Raw genomic sequence first — 19,720 nt, forward strand, 5'->3', positions numbered from 1 at the left:
CACTCTTCGGGCTGAGAGGTTTGGTGAGGTTGGGTGAGCAAACGCAGACCCTTTAAAGTAATACTGCGTGGTACCCATCCCATGGGTCCAAAATCTCCAGCTTCAAGGGCATCTTCCTACATCGAAAACATGCATGAGAAACCCAGAAGATGGTACACCGTGTGATCGGGAAAGGTTTCTAAAACGCACCTCATTTCTCATCTCCTTGTGCTCGGGCTCGCCATTACAGCCGCTTTACTAGCAATCTCCCTCCTTGGAGAATGAGCACCTTTAACCTCCTGTTCCGTACAGGTTGCAAATTTGTCCTGAGGATGAACGGGAAGAGGGGGAACCAATGAGAGACTAGGTCTAGGTGTGGGGACAGGCACAGGTCACTCTATTTTCCCATCAGGAAGAAGAATTAACCACAGGCTCAGCCTGCCGCCCGGAACCACAATAGGGCCTGAAGCAATCCTGTGCTTTTGGGGCCAGCTCCCAAAGAAAGCGAGTTGAAAAATGGAGCTCAGGGGCACTGCAATTCACAAACCTGCAGAGTTAGAAATGATAACTCTCGTCCACAAATATATTGAGGGAAGGCAACGAAGAGGATTTGAAAGCAAGGCAGAATTGCAGGAAACAGATTTCAGGAGGTAGATTCGAATCGCCTTTAAAGCACAGGAAAAGCGGCAAAACCTCGACCATGATGCCCTTGGCCAAAAAGGGCGTATGCGTTTTTTCCTGAATATATTCAGGAAAAAACGCATACGCCCTTTTTGGCCAACCAAGCAACCTGGAAAGGCAAATCAGCGCTACAAAGAAGTCTCGCTTCCCATCGGTCAAAAGGGCCATGCTGAATAAAGTGTCAAAACCAGAAATGCAGGACAGGCCATGGAGAAACGGGAGCCTTGCTACGCTGATGGGCGGGATGTAAATTGCCAACAGCCACTCTGGAGAAGTGTACGGTGTGTCCTGAAACATCTAAAAAACTCAGCTTAGAGAGCATAGGGCACTTCCACTCATGGGCGTATAAATTGGGAAAACTAAAAATCAGCAAGACACAGGCACCCCAAAGTTTAGGGCTGCTCTGTTGACAAGAACCTCCACTTCATTACACCTTAAATATCCCAGGAAAGAGAAAAATGGATAAAGAAGTTGTAGTCCTTATGCACAATGGAATATCACTCAGGCATGAAATCAACGTCATAAGGCTAGTAGCAGCATGATGAGTGGATTTAGGTACGACGATTCTAAGTGAAATAAGTCACACAGAAAGACACTTATCGTAAGATATCACTTATAGAGGGAATGTAAAAACCGCTACACTTGAACTGAATTACAAAACAGAACAGAGTCCCACGTTTAGAAAACACACTATGGCTGCTTAACGGGAACAGTGAGGTGGGGTGACGCATAAAACAAGGGTTTCAAATTAGCTCAGATAGCTTTCCATAAACCCAATATGTAATAGACAAGACCTACTCCTTGCTCAGTGAACTGGACGCAAAAACACCCTATACACCGCCCAAGAATATATCTGACTAGGAAGAATCTTCAAAGCTATGTATTGATATCTCTCTGTAAGTGAGTCACGTGGGTGTAAAGCACCATAAAAACAGCAGTGAAAAGCAGCTAAACCCCATTATAAAAATCAATTACTTTTAAAAACCCGTGAAACAAAGACAGTGAAAGAGAGAGAAATCCTTACAAAATTCGTTCAGGGGCTGTGATGCCACCTGGATTGACCATATCTAGACCCACAGCTCATTGAGACATAAGGGTGGACACTCTTGGGGCTGAGAGTTTCGGTGAGGTTGGGTGAGCAAACGCAGACCCTTTAAAGTAATACTGCGTGGTACCCATCCCATAGGTCCCAAATCTCCAGCTTCAAGGGCATCTTCCTACATCGAAAACATGCATGAGAAACCCAGAAGATGGTACACCATGTGATCGGGAAAGATTTCTAAAACGCACCTCATTTCTCATCTCCTTGTGCTCGGGTTCGCCATTCCAGCCGCTTTACTAGCAATCTCCCTCCTTGGAGAATGAGCCCTTTTAACCTCCTGTTCCGAACAGGTTGCAATTTGTCCTGAGGATGAACGGGAAGAGGGGGAACCAATGAGAGACTAGGTCTAGGTGTGGGGACACGCACAGGTCACTCTATTTTCCCATCAGGAAGAAGAATTAACCACAGGCTCAGCCTGCCGCCCGGAACCACAATAGGGCCTGAAGCAATCCTGCGCTTTTGGGGCCAGCTCCCAAGAAAGCGAGTTGAAAAATGGAGCTCAGGGGCACTGCAATTCACAAACCTGCAGAGTTAGAAATGATAACTCTCGTCCACAAATATATTGAGGGAAGGCAACGAAGAGGATTTGAAAGCAAGGCAGAATTGCAGGAAACAGATTTCAGGAGGTAGATTCGAATCGCCTTTAAAGCACAGGAAAAGCGGCAAAACCTCGACCATGATGCCCTTGGCCAAAAAGGGCGTATGCGTTTTTTCCTGAATATATTCAGGAAAAAACGCATACGCCCTTTTTGGCCAACCAAGCAACCTGGAAAGGCAAATCAGCGCTACAAAGAAGTCTCGCTTCCCATCGGTCAAAAGGGCCATGCTGAATAAAGTGTCAAAACCAGAAATGCAGGACAGGCCATGGAGAAACGGGAGCCTTGCTACGCTGATGGGCGGGATGTAAATTGCCAACAGCCACTCTGGAGAAGTGTACGGTGTGTCCTGAAACATCTAAAAAACTCAGCTTAGAGAGCATAGGGCACTTCCACTCATGGGCGTATAAATTGGGAAAACTAAAAATCAGCAAGACACAGGCACCCCAAAGTTTAGGGCTGCTCTGTTGACAAGAACCTCCACTTCATTACACCTTAAATATCCCAGGAAAGAGAAAAATGGATAAAGAAGTTGTAGTCCTTATGCACAATGGAATATCACTCAGGCATGAAATCAACGTCATAAGGCTAGTAGCAGCATGATGAGTGGATTTAGGTACGACGATTCTAAGTGAAATAAGTCACACAGAAAGACACTTATCGTAAGATATCACTTATAGAGGGAATGTAAAAACCGCTACACTTGAACTGAATTACAAAACAGAACAGAGTCCCACGTTTAGAAAACACACTATGGCTGCTTAACGGGAACAGTGAGGTGGGGTGACGCATAAAACAAGGGTTTCAAATTAGCTCAGATAGCTTTCCATAAACCCAATATGTAATAGACAAGACCTACTCCTTGCTCAGTGAACTGGACGCAAAAACACCCTATACACCGCCCAAGAATATATCTGACTAGGAAGAATCTTCAAAGCTATGTATTGATATCTCTCTGTAAGTGAGTCACGTGGGTGTAAAGCACCATAAAAACAGCAGTGAAAAGCAGCTAAACCCCATTATAAAAATCAATTACTTTTAAAAACCCGTGAAACAAAGACAGTGAAAGAGAGAGAAATCCTTACAAAATTCGTTCAGGGGCTGTGATGCCACCTGGATTGACCATATCTAGACCCACAGCTCATTGAGACATAAGGGTGGACACTCTTGGGGCTGAGAGTTTCGGTGAGGTTGGGTGAGCAAACGCAGACCCTTTAAAGTAATACTGCGTGGTACCCATCCCATAGGTCCCAAATCTCCAGCTTCAAGGGCATCTTCCTACATCGAAAACATGCATGAGAAACCCAGAAGATGCTACACCATGTGATCGGGAAAGATTTCTAAAACGCACCTCATTTCTCATCTCCTTGTGCTCGGGTTCGCCATTCCAGCCGCTTTACTAGCAATCTCCCTCCTTGGAGAATGAGCCCTTTTAACCTCCTGTTCCGAACAGGTTGCAATTTGTCCTGAGGATGAACGGGAAGAGGGGGAACCAATGAGAGACTAGGTCTAGGTGTGGGGACAGGCACAGGTCACTCTATTTTCCCATCAGGAAGAAGAATTAACCACAGGCTCAGCCTGCCGCCCGGAACCACAATAGGGCCTGAAGCAATCCTGCGCTTTTGGGGCCAGCTCCCAAGAAAGCGAGTTGAAAAATGGAGCTCAGGGGCACTGCAATTCACAAACCTGCAGAGTTAGAAATGATAACTCTCGTCCACAAATATATTGAGGGAAGGCAACGAAGAGGATTTGAAAGCAAGGCAGAATTGCAGGAAACAGATTTCAGGAGGTAGATTCGAATCGCCTTTAAAGCACAGGAAAAGCGGCAAAACCTCGACCATGATGCCCTTGGCCAAAAAGGGCGTATGCGTTTTTTCCTGAATATATTCAGGAAAAAACGCATACGCCCTTTTTGGCCAACCAAGCAACCTGGAAAGGCAAATCAGCGCTACAAAGAAGTCTCGCTTCCCATCGGTCAAAAGGGCCATGCTGAATAAAGTGTCAAAACCAGAAATGCAGGACAGGCCATGGAGAAACGGGAGCCTTGCTACGCTGATGGGCGGGATGTAAATTGCCAACAGCCACTCTGGAGAAGTGTACGGTGTGTCCTGAAACATCTAAAAAACTCAGCTTAGAGAGCATAGGGCACTTCCACTCATGGGCGTATAAATTGGGAAACCTAAAAATCAGCAAGACACAGGCACCGCAAAGTTTAGGGCTGCTCTGTTGACAAGAACCTCCACTTCGTTACACCTTAAATATCCCAGGAAAGAGAAAAATGGATAAAGAAGTTGTGGTCCATATGTATAATGGCATATCACTCAGCAATGAAATCAACATCATAAGGCTAGTAGCAGCATGATGAGAAGACTTAGGTACGACGATTCTAAGTGAAATAAGTCACACAGAAAAAGGCACTTATCATAAGATATCACTTATAGAGGGAATGTAAAAACCGCTACACTTGAACTGAATTACAAAACAGAACAGCGTCACACGTTTAGAAAACACACTATGGCTGCTTAACGGGAAAGGTGAGGTGGGGTGATACATAAAACAAGGGTATCAAATTAGCTCAGATACTGTTCAATAAACCCAATATGTAACAGACAAGACCTACTCCTTGCTCAGTGAACTGGATTCAACACCCCCTGTTCACCGCCCAAGAATATATCTGACTAGTAAGACTCTTAAAACCAATGTATTGATATCTCTCTGTAAGTGAGTCAAGTGGGTGTAAAGCGGCATAAACACAGCAGTGAAAAGCAGCTAAACCCCATTATAAAAATCAATTACTTTTAAAAACCCGTGAAACAAAGACAGTGAAAGAGAGAGAAATTCATACAGAATTCGTTCAGGGGCTGGGATGCCACCTTTATTGACCATCTCTAGACCCACAGCTGATTGAGACATAAGGGTGGACACTCTTCGGGCTGAGAGGTTTGGTGAGGTTGGGTGAGCAAACGCAGACCCTTTAAAGTAATACTGCGTGGTACCCATCCCATGGGTCCAAAATCTCCAGGTTCAAGGGCATCTTCCTACATCGAAAACATGCATGAGAAACCCAGAAGATGGTACACCGTGTGATCGGGAAAGGTTTCTAAAACGCACCTCATTTCTCATCTCCTTGTGCTCGGGCTCGCCATTACAGCCGCTTTACTAGCAATCTCCCTCCTTGGAGAATGAGCACCTTTAACCTCCTGTTCCGTACAGGTTGCAAATTTGTCCTGAGGATGAACGGGAAGAGGGGGAACCAATGAGAGACTAGGTCTAGGTGTGGGGACAGGCACAGGTCACTCTATTTTCCCATCAGGAAGAAGAATTAACCACAGGCTCAGCCTGCCGCCCGGAACCACAATAGGGCCTGAAGCAATCCTGCGCTTTTGGGGCCAGCTCCCAAGAAAGCGAGTTGAAAAATGGAGCTCAGGGGCACTGCAATTCACAAACCTGCAGAGTTAGAAATGATAACTCTCGTCCACAAATATATTGAGGGAAGGCAACGAAGAGGATTTGAAAGCAAGGCAGAATTGCAGGAAACAGATTTCAGGAGGTAGATTCGAATCGCCTTTAAAGCACAGGAAAAGCGGCAAAACCTCGACCATGATGCCCTTGGCCAAAAAGGGCGTATGCGTTTTTTCCTGAATATATTCAGGAAAAAACGCATACGCCCTTTTTGGCCAACCAAGCAACCTGGAAAGGCAAATCAGCGCTACAAAGAAGTCTCGCTTCCCATCGGTCAAAAGGGCCATGCTGAATAAAGTGTCAAAACCAGAAATGCAGGACAGGCCATGGAGAAACGGGAGCCTTGCTACGCTGATGGGCGGGATGTAAATTGCCAACAGCCACTCTGGAGAAGTGTACGGTGTGTCCTGAAACATCTAAAAAACTCAGCTTAGAGAGCATAGGGCACTTCCACTCATGGGCGTATAAATTGGGAAAACTAAAAATCAGCAAGACACAGGCACCCCAAAGTTTAGGGCTGCTCTGTTGACAAGAACCTCCACTTCATTACACCTTAAATATCCCAGGAAAGAGAAAAATGGATAAAGAAGTTGTAGTCCTTATGCACAATGGAATATCACTCAGGCATGAAATCAACGTCATAAGGCTAGTAGCAGCATGATGAGTGGATTTAGGTACGACGATTCTAAGTGAAATAAGTCACACAGAAAGACACTTATCGTAAGATATCACTTATAGAGGGAATGTAAAAACCGCTACACTTGAACTGAATTACAAAACAGAACAGAGTCCCACGTTTAGAAAACACACTATGGCTGCTTAACGGGAACAGTGAGGTGGGGTGACGCATAAAACAAGGGTTTCAAATTAGCTCAGATAGCTTTCCATAAACCCAATATGTAATAGACAAGACCTACTCCTTGCTCAGTGAACTGGACGCAAAAACACCCTATACACCGCCCAAGAATATATCTGACTAGGAAGAATCTTCAAAGCTATGTATTGATATCTCTCTGTAAGTGAGTCACGTGGGTGTAAAGCACCATAAAAACAGCAGTGAAAAGCAGCTAAACCCCATTATAAAAATCAATTACTTTTAAAAACCCGTGAAACAAAGACAGTGAAAGAGAGAGAAATCCTTACAAAATTCGTTCAGGGGCTGTGATGCCACCTGGATTGACCATATCTAGACCCACAGCTCATTGAGACATAAGGGTGGACACTCTTGGGGCTGAGAGTTTCGGTGAGGTTGGGTGAGCAAACGCAGACCCTTTAAAGTAATACTGCGTGGTACCCATCCCATAGGTCCCAAATCTCCAGCTTCAAGGGCATCTTCCTACATCGAAAACATGCATGAGAAACCCAGAAGATGGTACACCATGTGATCGGGAAAGATTTCTAAAACGCACCTCATTTCTCATCTCCTTGTGCTCGGGTTCGCCATTCCAGCCGCTTTACTAGCAATCTCCCTCCTTGGAGAATGAGCCCTTTTAACCTCCTGTTCCGAACAGGTTGCAATTTGTCCTGAGGATGAACGGGAAGAGGGGGAACCAATGAGAGACTAGGTCTAGGTGTGGGGACAGGCACAGGTCACTCTATTTTCCCATCAGGAAGAAGAATTAACCACAGGCTCAGCCTGCCGCCCGGAACCACAATAGGGCCTGAAGCAATCCTGCGCTTTTGGGGCCAGCTCCCAAGAAAGCGAGTTGAAAAATGGAGCTCAGGGGCACTGCAATTCACAAACCTGCAGAGTTAGAAATGATAACTCTCGTCCACAAATATATTGAGGGAAGGCAACGAAGAGGATTTGAAAGCAAGGCAGAATTGCAGGAAACAGATTTCAGGAGGTAGATTCGAATCGCCTTTAAAGCACAGGAAAAGCGGCAAAACCTCGACCATGATGCCCTTGGCCAAAAAGGGCGTATGCGTTTTTTCCTGAATATATTCAGGAAAAAACGCATACGCCCTTTTTGGCCAACCAAGCAACCTGGAAAGGCAAATCAGCGCTACAAAGAAGTCTCGCTTCCCATCGGTCAAAAGGGCCATGCTGAATAAAGTGTCAAAACCAGAAATGCAGGACAGGCCATGGAGAAACGGGAGCCTTGCTACGCTGATGGGCGGGATGTAAATTGCCAACAGCCACTCTGGAGAAGTGTACGGTGTGTCCTGAAACATCTAAAAAACTCAGCTTAGAGAGCATAGGGCACTTCCACTCATGGGCGTATAAATTGGGAAACCTAAAAATCAGCAAGACACAGGCACCCTAAAGTTTAGGGCTGCTCTGTTGACAAGAACCTCCACTTCATTACACCTTAAATATCCCAGGAAAGGGAAAAATGGATAAAGAAGTTGTGCTCCTTATGTACAATGGAATATCACTCAGGCATGAAATCAACATCATAAGGCTAGTAGCAGCATGATGAGAAGATTTAGGTACGAGGATTCTAAGTGAAATAAGTCACACAGAAAAAGGCACTTATCATAAGATATCACTTATAGAGGGAATGTAAAAACCGCTACACTTGAACTGAATTACAAAACTAAACAGCGTCACACGTTTAGAAAACACACTATGGCTGCTTAACGGGAAAGGTGAGGTGGGGTGATGCAGAAAACAAGGGTTTCAAATTAGCTCAGATACTGTTCCATAAACCCAATATGTAACAGACAAGACCTACTCCTTGCTCAGTGAACTGGATTCAACACCCCCTGTTCACCGCCCAAGAATATATCTGACTAGTAAGACTCTTAAAACCAATGTATTGATATCTCTCTGTAAGTGAGTCAAGTGGGTGTAAAGCGGCATAAACACAGCAGTGAAAAGCAGCTAAACCCCATTATAAAAATCAATTACTTTTAAAAACCCGTGAAACAAAGACAGTGAAAGAGAGAGAAATTCATACAGAATTCGTTCAGGGGCTGGGATGCCACCTTTATTGACCATCTCTAGACCCACAGCTGATTGAGACATAAGGGTGGACACTCTTCGGGCTGAGAGGTTTGGTGAGGTTGGGTGAGCAAACGCAGACCCTTTAAAGTAATACTGCGTGGTACCCATCCCATGGGTCCAAAATCTCCAGGTTCAAGGGCATCTTCCTACATCGAAAACATGCATGAGAAACCCAGAAGATGGTACACCGTGTGATCGGGAAAGGTTTCTAAAACGCACCTCATTTCTCATCTCCTTGTGCTCGGGCTCGCCATTACAGCCGCTTTACTAGCAATCTCCCTCCTTGGAGAATGAGCACCTTTAACCTCCTGTTCCGTACAGGTTGCAAATTTGTCCTGAGGATGAACGGGAAGAGGGGGAACCAATGAGAGACTAGGTCTAGGTGTGGGGACAGGCACAGGTCACTCTATTTTCCCATCAGGAAGAAGAATTAACCACAGGCTCAGCCTGCCGCCCGGAACCACAATAGGGCCTGAAGCAATCCTGCGCTTTTGGGGCCAGCTCCCAAGAAAGCGAGTTGAAAAATGGAGCTCAGGGGCACTGCAATTCACAAACCTGCAGAGTTAGAAATGATAACTCTCGTCCACAAATATATTGAGGGAAGGCAACGAAGAGGATTTGAAAGCAAGGCAGAATTGCAGGAAACAGATTTCAGGAGGTAGATTCGAATCGCCTTTAAAGCACAGGAAAAGCGGCAAAACCTCGACCATGATGCCCTTGGCCAAAAAGGGCGTATGCGTTTTTTCCTGAATATATTCAGGAAAAAACGCATACGCCCTTTTTGGCCAACCAAGCAACCTGGAAAGGCAAATCAGCGCTACAAAGAAGTCTCGCTTCCCATCGGTCAAAAGGGCCATGCTGAATAAAGTGTCAAAACCAGAAATGCAGGACAGGCCATGGAGAAACGGGAGCCTTGCTACGCTGATGGGCGGGATGTAAATTGCCAACAGCCACTCTGGAGAAGTGTACGGTGTGTCCTGAAACATCTAAAAAACTCAGCTTAGAGAGCATAGGGCACTTCCACTCATGGGCGTATAAATTGGGAAAACTAAAAATCAGCAAGACACAGGCACCCCAAAGTTTAGGGCTGCTCTGTTGACAAGAACCTCCACTTCATTACACCTTAAATATCCCAGGAAAGAGAAAAATGGATAAAGAAGTTGTAGTCCTTATGCACAATGGAATATCACTCAGGCATGAAATCAACGTCATAAGGCTAGTAGCAGCATGATGAGTGGATTTAGGTACGACGATTCTAAGTGAAATAAGTCACACAGAAAGACACTTATCGTAAGATATCACTTATAGAGGGAATGTAAAAACCGCTACACTTGAACTGAATTACAAAACAGAACAGAGTCCCACGTTTAGAAAACACACTATGGCTGCTTAACGGGAACAGTGAGGTGGGGTGACGCATAAAACAAGGGTTTCAAATTAGCTCAGATAGCTTTCCATAAACCCAATATGTAATAGACAAGACCTACTCCTTGCTCACTGAACTGGACGCAAAAACACCCTATACACCGCCCAAGAATATATCTGACTAGGAAGAATCTTCAAAGCTATGTATTGATATCTCTCTGTAAGTGAGTCACGTGGGTGTAAAGCACCATAAAAACAGCAGTGAAAAGCAGCTAAACCCCATTATAAAAATCAATTACTTTTAAAAACCCGTGAAACAAAGACAGTGAAAGAGAGAGAAATCCTTACAAAATTCGTTCAGGGGCTGTGATGCCACCTGGATTGACCATATCTAGACCCACAGCTCATTGAGACATAAGGGTGGACACTCTTGGGGCTGAGAGTTTCGGTGAGGTTGGGTGAGCAAACGCAGACCCTTTAAAGTAATACTGCGTGGTACCCATCCCATAGGTCCCAAATCTCCAGCTTCAAGGGCATCTTCCTACATCGAAAACATGCATGAGAAACCCAGAAGATGCTACACCATGTGATCGGGAAAGATTTCTAAAACGCACCTCATTTCTCATCTCCTTGTGCTCGGGTTCGCCATTCCAGCCGCTTTACTAGCAATCTCCCTCCTTGGAGAATGAGCCCTTTTAACCTCCTGTTCCGAACAGGTTGCAATTTGTCCTGAGGATGAACGGGAAGAGGGGGAACCAATGAGAGACTAGGTCTAGGTGTGGGGACAGGCACAGGTCACTCTATTTTCCCATCAGGAAGAAGAATTAACCACAGGCTCAGCCTGCCGCCCGGAACCACAATAGGGCCTGAAGCAATCCTGCGCTTTTGGGGCCAGCTCCCAAGAAAGCGAGTTGAAAAATGGAGCTCAGGGGCACTGCAATTCACAAACCTGCAGAGTTAGAAATGATAACTCTCGTCCACAAATATATTGAGGGAAGGCAACGAAGAGGATTTGAAAGCAAGGCAGAATTGCAGGAAACAGATTTCAGGAGGTAGATTCGAATCGCCTTTAAAGCACAGGAAAAGCGGCAAAACCTCGACCATGATGCCCTTGGCCAAAAAGGGCGTATGCGTTTTTTCCTGAATATATTCAGGAAAAAACGCATACGCCCTTTTTGGCCAACCAAGCAACCTGGAAAGGCAAATCAGCGCTACAAAGAAGTCTCGCTTCCCATCGGTCAAAAGGGCCATGCTGAATAAAGTGTCAAAACCAGAAATGCAGGACAGGCCATGGAGAAACGGGAGCCTTGCTACGCTGATGGGCGGGATGTAAATTGCCAACAGCCACTCTGGAGAAGTGTACGGTGTGTCCTGAAACATCTAAAAAACTCAGCTTAGAGAGCATAGGGCACTTCCACTCATGGGCGTATAAATTGGGAAACCTAAAAATCAGCAAGACACAGGCACCGCAAAGTTTAGGGCTGCTCTGTTGACAAGAACCTCCACTTCGTTACACCTTAAATATCCCAGGAAAGAGAAAAATGGATAAAGAAGTTGTGGTCCATATGTATAATGGCATATCACTCAGCAATGAAATCAACATCATAAGGCTAGTAGCAGCATGATGAGAAGACTTAGGTACGACGATTCTAAGTGAAATAAGTCACACAGAAAAAGGCACTTATCATAAGATATCACTTATAGAGGGAATGTAAAAACCGCTACACTTGAACTGAATTACAAAACAGAACAGCGTCACACGTTTAGAAAACACACTATGGCTGCTTAACGGGAAAGGTGAGGTGGGGTGATACATAAAACAAGGGTATCAAATTAGCTCAGATACTGTTCAATAAACCCAATATGTAACAGACAAGACCTACTCCTTGCTCAGTGAACTGGATTCAACACCCCCTGTTCACCGCCCAAGAATATATCTGACTAGTAAGACTCTTAAAACCAATGTATTGATATCTCTCTGTAAGTGAGTCAAGTGGGTGTAAAGCGGCATAAACACAGCAGTGAAAAGCAGCTAAACCCCATTATAAAAATCAATTACTTTTAAAAACCCGTGAAACAAAGACAGTGAAAGAGAGAGAAATTCATACAGAATTCGTTCAGGGGCTGGGATGCCACCTTTATTGACCATCTCTAGACCCACAGCTGATTGAGACATAAGGGTGGACACTCTTCGGGCTGAGAGGTTTGGTGAGGTTGGGTGAGCAAACGCAGACCCTTTAAAGTAATACTGCGTGGTACCCATCCCATGGGTCCAAAATCTCCAGGTTCAAGGGCATCTTCCTACATCGAAAACATGCATGAGAAACCCAGAAGATGGTACACCGTGTGATCGGGAAAGGTTTCTAAAACGCACCTCATTTCTCATCTCCTTGTGCTCGGGCTCGCCATTACAGCCGCTTTACTAGCAATCTCCCTCCTTGGAGAATGAGCACCTTTAACCTCCTGTTCCGTACAGGTTGCAAATTTGTCCTGAGGATGAACGGGAAGAGGGGGAACCAATGAGAGACTAGGTCTAGGTGTGGGGACAGGCACAGGTCACTCTATTTTCCCATCAGGAAGAAGAATTAACCACAGGCTCAGCCTGCCGCCCGGAACCACAATAGGGCCTGAAGCAATCCTGCGCTTTTGGGGCCAGCTCCCAAGAAAGCGAGTTGAAAAATGGAGCTCAGGGGCACTGCAATTCACAAACCTGCAGAGTTAGAAATGATAACTCTCGTCCACAAATATATTGAGGGAAGGCAACGAAGAGGATTTGAAAGCAAGGCAGAATTGCAGGAAACAGATTTCAGGAGGTAGATTCGAATCGCCTTTAAAGCACAGGAAAAGCGGCAAAACCTCGACCATGATGCCCTTGGCCAAAAAGGGCGTATGCGTTTTTTCCTGAATATATTCAGGAAAAAACGCATACGCCCTTTTTGGCCAACCAAGCAACCTGGAAAGGCAAATCAGCGCTACAAAGAAGTCTCGCTTCCCATCGGTCAAAAGGGCCATGCTGAATAAAGTGTCAAAACCAGAAATGCAGGACAGGCCATGGAGAAACGGGAGCCTTGCTACGCTGATGGGCGGGATGTAAATTGCCAACAGCCACTCTGGAGAAGTGTACGGTGTGTCCTGAAACATCTAAAAAACTCAGCTTAGAGAGCATAGGGCACTTCCACTCATGGGCGTATAAATTGGGAAAACTAAAAATCAGCAAGACACAGGCACCCCAAAGTTTAGGGCTGCTCTGTTGACAAGAACCTCCACTTCATTACACCTTAAATATCCCAGGAAAGAGAAAAATGGATAAAGAAGTTGTAGTCCTTATGCACAATGGAATATCACTCAGGCATGAAATCAACGTCATAAGGCTAGTAGCAGCATGATGAGTGGATTTAGGTACGACGATTCTAAGTGAAATAAGTCACACAGAAAGACACTTATCGTAAGATATCACTTATAGAGGGAATGTAAAAACCGCTACACTTGAACTGAATTACAAAACAGAACAGAGTCCCACGTTTAGAAAACACACTATGGCTGCTTAACGGGAACAGTGAGGTGGGGTGACGCATAAAACAAGGGTTTCAAATTAGCTCAGATAGCTTTCCATAAACCCAATATGTAATAGACAAGACCTACTCCTTGCTCAGTGAACTGGACGCAAAAACACCCTATACACCGCCCAAGAATATATCTGACTAGGAAGAATCTTCAAAGCTATGTATTGATATCTCTCTGTAAGTGAGTCACGTGGGTGTAAAGCACCATAAAAACAGCAGTGAAAAGCAGCTAAACCCCATTATAAAAATCAATTACTTTTAAAAACCCGTGAAACAAAGACAGTGAAAGAGAGAGAAATCCTTACAAAATTCGTTCAGGGGCTGTGATGCCACCTGGATTGACCATATCTAGACCCACAGCTCATTGAGACATAAGGGTGGACACTCTTGGGGCTGAGAGTTTCGGTGAGGTTGGGTGAGCAAACGCAGACCCTTTAAAGTAATACTGCGTGGTACCCATCCCATAGGTCCCAAATCTCCAGCTTCAAGGGCATCTTCCTACATCGAAAACATGCATGAGAAACCCAGAAGATGGTACACCATGTGATCGGGAAAGATTTCTAAAACGCACCTCATTTCTCATCTCCTTGTGCTCGGGTTCGCCATTCCAGCCGCTTTACTAGCAATCTCCCTCCTTGGAGAATGAGCCCTTTTAACCTCCTGTTCCGAACAGGTTGCAATTTGTCCTGAGGATGAACGGGAAGAGGGGGAACCAATGAGAGACTAGGTCTAGGTGTGGGGACAGGCACAGGTCACTCTATTTTCCCATCAGGAAGAAGAATTAACCACAGGCTCAGCCTGCCGCCCGGAACCACAATAGGGCCTGAAGCAATCCTGCGCTTTTGGGGCCAGCTCCCAAGAAAGCGAGTTGAAAAATGGAGCTCAGGGGCACTGCAATTCACAAACCTGCAGAGTTAGAAATGATAACTCTCGTCCACAAATATATTGAGGGAAGGCAACGAAGAGGATTTGAAAGCAAGGCAGAATTGCAGGAAACAGATTTCAGGAGGTAGATTCGAATCGCCTTTAAAGCACAGGAAAAGCGGCAAAACCTCGACCATGATGCCCTTGGCCAAAAAGGGCGTATGCGTTTTTTCCTGAATATATTCAGGAAAAAACGCATACGCCCTTTTTGGCCAACCAAGCAACCTGGAAAGGCAAATCAGCGCTACAAAGAAGTCTCGCTTCCCATCGGTCAAAAGGGCCATGCTGAATAAAGTGTCAAAACCAGAAATGCAGGACAGGCCATGGAGAAACGGGAGCCTTGCTACGCTGATGGGCGGGATGTAAATTGCCAACAGCCACTCTGGAGAAGTGTACGGTGTGTCCTGAAACATCTAAAAAACTCAGCTTAGAGAGCATAGGGCACTTCCACTCATGGGCGTATAAATTGGGAAACCTAAAAATCAGCAAGACACAGGCACCGCAAAGTTTAGGGCTGCTCTGTTGACAAGAACCTCCACTTCGTTACACCTTAAATATCCCAGGAAAGAGAAAAATGGATAAAGAAGTTGTGGTCCATATGTATAATGGCATATCACTCAGCAATGAAATCAACATCATAAGGCTAGTAGCAGCATGATGAGAAGACTTAGGTACGACGATTCTAAGTGAAATAAGTCACACAGAAAAAGGCACTTATCATAAGATATCACTTATAGAGGGAATGTAAAAACCGCTACACTTGAACTGAATTACAAAACAGAACAGCGTCACACGTTTAGAAAACACACTATGGCTGCTTAACGGGAAAGGTGAGGTGGGGTGATACATAAAACAAGGGTATCAAATTAGCTCAGATACTGTTCAATAAACCCAATATGTAACAGACAAGACCTACTCCTTGCTCAGTGAACTGGATTCAACACCCCCTGTTCACCGCCCAAGAATATATCTGACTAGTAAGACTCTTAAAACCAATGTATTGATATCTCTCTGTAAGTGAGTCAAGTGGGTGTAAAGCAGCATAAACACAGCAGTGAAAAGCAGCTAAACCCCATTATAAAAATCAATTACTTTTAAAAACCCGTGAAACAAAGACAGTGAAAGAGAGAGAAATTCATACAGAATTCGTTCAGGGGCTGGGATGCCACCTTTATTGACCATCTCTAGACCCACAGCTGATTGAGACATAAGGGTGGACACTCTTCGGGCTGAGAGGTTTGGTGAGGTTGGGTGAGCAAACGCAGACCCTTTAAAGTAATACTGCGTGGTACCCATCCCATGGGTCCAAAATCTCCAGGTTCAAGGGCATCTTCCTACATCGAAAACATGCATGAGAAACCCAGAAGATGGTACACCGTGTGATCGGGAAAGGTTTCTAAAACGCACCTCATTTCTCATCTCCTTGTGCTCGGGCTCGCCATTACAGCCGCTTTACTAGCAATCTCCCTCCTTGGAGAATGAGCACCTTTAACCTCCTGTTCCGTACAGGTTGCAAATTTGTCCTGAGGATGAACGGGAAGAGGGGGAACCAATGAGAGACTAGGTCTAGGTGTGGGGACAGGCACAGGTCACTCTATTTTCCCATCAGGAAGAAGAATTAACCACAGGCTCAGCCTGCCGCCCGGAACCACAATAGGGCCTGAAGCAATCCTGCGCTTTTGGGGCCAGCTCCCAAGAAAGCGAGTTGAAAAATGGAGCTCAGGGGCACTGCAATTCACAAACCTGCAGAGTTAGAAATGATAACTCTCGTCCACAAATATATTGAGGGAAGGCAACGAAGAGGATTTGAAAGCAAGGCAGAATTGCAGGAAACAGATTTCAGGAGGTAGATTCGAATCGCCTTTAAAGCACAGGAAAAGCGGCAAAACCTCGACCATGATGCCCTTGGCCAAAAAGGGCGTATGCGTTTTTTCCTGAATATATTCAGGAAAAAACGCATACGCCCTTTTTGGCCAACCAAGCAACCTGGAAAGGCAAATCAGCGCTACAAAGAAGTCTCGCTTCCCATCGGTCAAAAGGGCCATGCTGAATAAAGTGTCAAAACCAGAAATGCAGGACAGGCCATGGAGAAACGGGAGCCTTGCTACGCTGATGGGCGGGATGTAAATTGCCAACAGCCACTCTGGAGAAGTGTACGGTGTGTCCTGAAACATCTAAAAAACTCAGCTTAGAGAGCATAGGGCACTTCCACTCATGGGCGTATAAATTGGGAAAACTAAAAATCAGCAAGACACAGGCACCCCAAAGTTTAGGGCTGCTCTGTTGACAAGAACCTCCACTTCATTACACCTTAAATATCCCAGGAAAGAGAAAAATGGATAAAGAAGTTGTAGTCCTTATGCACAATGGAATATCACTCAGGCATGAAATCAACGTCATAAGGCTAGTAGCAGCATGATGAGTGGATTTAGGTACGACGATTCTAAGTGAAATAAGTCACACAGAAAGACACTTATCGTAAGATATCACTTATAGAGGGAATGTAAAAACCGCTACACTTGAACTGAATTACAAAACAGAACAGAGTCCCACGTTTAGAAAACACACTATGGCTGCTTAACGGGAACAGTGAGGTGGGGTGACGCATAAAACAAGGGTTTCAAATTAGCTCAGATAGCTTTCCATAAACCCAATATGTAATAGACAAGACCTACTCCTTGCTCAGTGAACTGGACGCAAAAACACCCTATACACCGCCCAAGAATATATCTGACTAGGAAGAATCTTCAAAGCTATGTATTGATATCTCTCTGTAAGTGAGTCACGTGGGTGTAAAGCACCATAAAAACAGCAGTGAAAAGCAGCTAAACCCCATTATAAAAATCAATTACTTTTAAAAACCCGTGAAACAAAGACAGTGAAAGAGAGAGAAATCCTTACAAAATTCGTTCAGGGGCTGTGATGCCACCTGGATTGACCATATCTAGACCCACAGCTCATTGAGACATAAGGGTGGACACTCTTGGGGCTGAGAGTTTCGGTGAGGTTGGGTGAGCAAACGCAGACCCTTTAAAGTAATACTGCGTGGTACCCATCCCATAGGTCCCAAATCTCCAGCTTCAAGGGCATCTTCCTACATCGAAAACATGCATGAGAAACCCAGAAGATGGTACACCATGTGATCGGGAAAGATTTCTAAAACGCACCTCATTTCTCATCTCCTTGTGCTCGGGTTCGCCATTCCAGCCGCTTTACTAGCAATCTCCCTCCTTGGAGAATGAGCCCTTTTAACCTCCTGTTCCGAACAGGTTGCAATTTGTCCTGAGGATGAACGGGAAGAGGGGGAACCAATGAGAGACTAGGTCTAGGTGTGGGGACAGGCACAGGTCACTCTATTTTCCCATCAGGAAGAAGAATTAACCACAGGCTCAGCCTGCCGCCCGGAACCACAATAGGGCCTGAAGCAATCCTGCGCTTTTGGGGCCAGCTCCCAAGAAAGCGAGTTGAAAAATGGAGCTCAGGGGCACTGCAATTCACAAACCTGCAGAGTTAGAAATGATAACTCTCGTCCACAAATATATTGAGGGAAGGCAACGAAGAGGATTTGAAAGCAAGGCAGAATTGCAGGAAACAGATTTCAGGAGGTAGATTCGAATCGCCTTTAAAGCACAGGAAAAGCGGCAAAACCTCGACCATGATGCCCTTGGCCAAAAAGGGCGTATGCGTTTTTTCCTGAATATATTCAGGAAAAAACGCATACGCCCTTTTTGGCCAACCAAGCAACCTGGAAAGGCAAATCAGCGCTACAAAGAAGTCTCGCTTCCCATCGGTCAAAAGGGCCATGCTGAATAAAGTGTCAAAACCAGAAATGCAGGACAGGCCATGGAGAAACGGGAGCCTTGCTACGCTGATGGGCGGGATGTAAATTGCCAACAGCCACTCTGGAGAAGTGTACGGTGTGTCCTGAAACATCTAAAAAACTCAGCTTAGAGAGCATAGGGCACTTCCACTCATGGGCGTATAAATTGGGAAACCTAAAAATCAGCAAGACACAGGCACCGCAAAGTTTAGGGCTGCTCTGTTGACAAGAACCTCCACTTCGTTACACCTTAAATATCCCAGGAAAGAGAAAAATGGATAAAGAAGTTGTGGTCCATATGTATAATGGCATATCACTCAGCAATGAAATCAACATCATAAGGCTAGTAGCAGCATGATGAGAAGACTTAGGTACGACGATTCTAAGTGAAATAAGTCACACAGAAAAAGGCACTTATCATAAGATATCACTTATAGAGGGAATGTAAAAACCGCTACACTTGAACTGAATTACAAAACAGAACAGCGTCACACGTTTAGAAAACACACTATGGCTGCTTAACGGGAAAGGTGAGGTGGGGTGATACATAAAACAAGGGTATCAAATTAGCTCAGATACTGTTCAATAAACCCAATATGTAACAGACAAGACCTACTCCTTGCTCAGTGAACTGGATTCAACACCCCCTGTTCACCGCCCAAGAATATATCTGACTAGTAAGACTCTTAAAACCAATGTATTGATATCTCTCTGTAAGTGAGTCAAGTGGGTGTAAAGCAGCATAAACACAGCAGTGAAAAGCAGCTAAACCCCATTATAAAAATCAATTACTTTTAAAAACCCGTGAAACAAAGACAGTGAAAGAGAGAGAAATTCATACAGAATTCGTTCAGGGGCTGGGATGCCACCTTTATTGACCATCTCTAGACCCACAGCTGATTGAGACATAAGGGTGGACACTCTTCGGGCTGAGAGGTTTGGTGAGGTTGGGTGAGCAAACGCAGACCCTTTAAAGTAATACTGCGTGGTACCCATCCCATGGGTCCAAAATCTCCAGGTTCAAGGGCATCTTCCTACATCGAAAACATGCATGAGAAACCCAGAAGATGGTACACCGTGTGATCGGGAAAGGTTTCTAAAACGCACCTCATTTCTCATCTCCTTGTGCTCGGGCTCGCCATTACAGCCGCTTTACTAGCAATCTCCCTCCTTGGAGAATGAGCACCTTTAACCTCCTGTTCCGTACAGGTTGCAAATTTGTCCTGAGGATGAACGGGAAGAGGGGGAACCAATGAGAGACTAGGTCTAGGTGTGGGG

Source organism: Balaenoptera borealis (assembly GCF_965194805.1).
Source record: "Balaenoptera borealis genome assembly, chromosome: 6".
Taxonomy (NCBI): domain Eukaryota; kingdom Metazoa; phylum Chordata; class Mammalia; order Artiodactyla; family Balaenopteridae; genus Balaenoptera; species Balaenoptera borealis.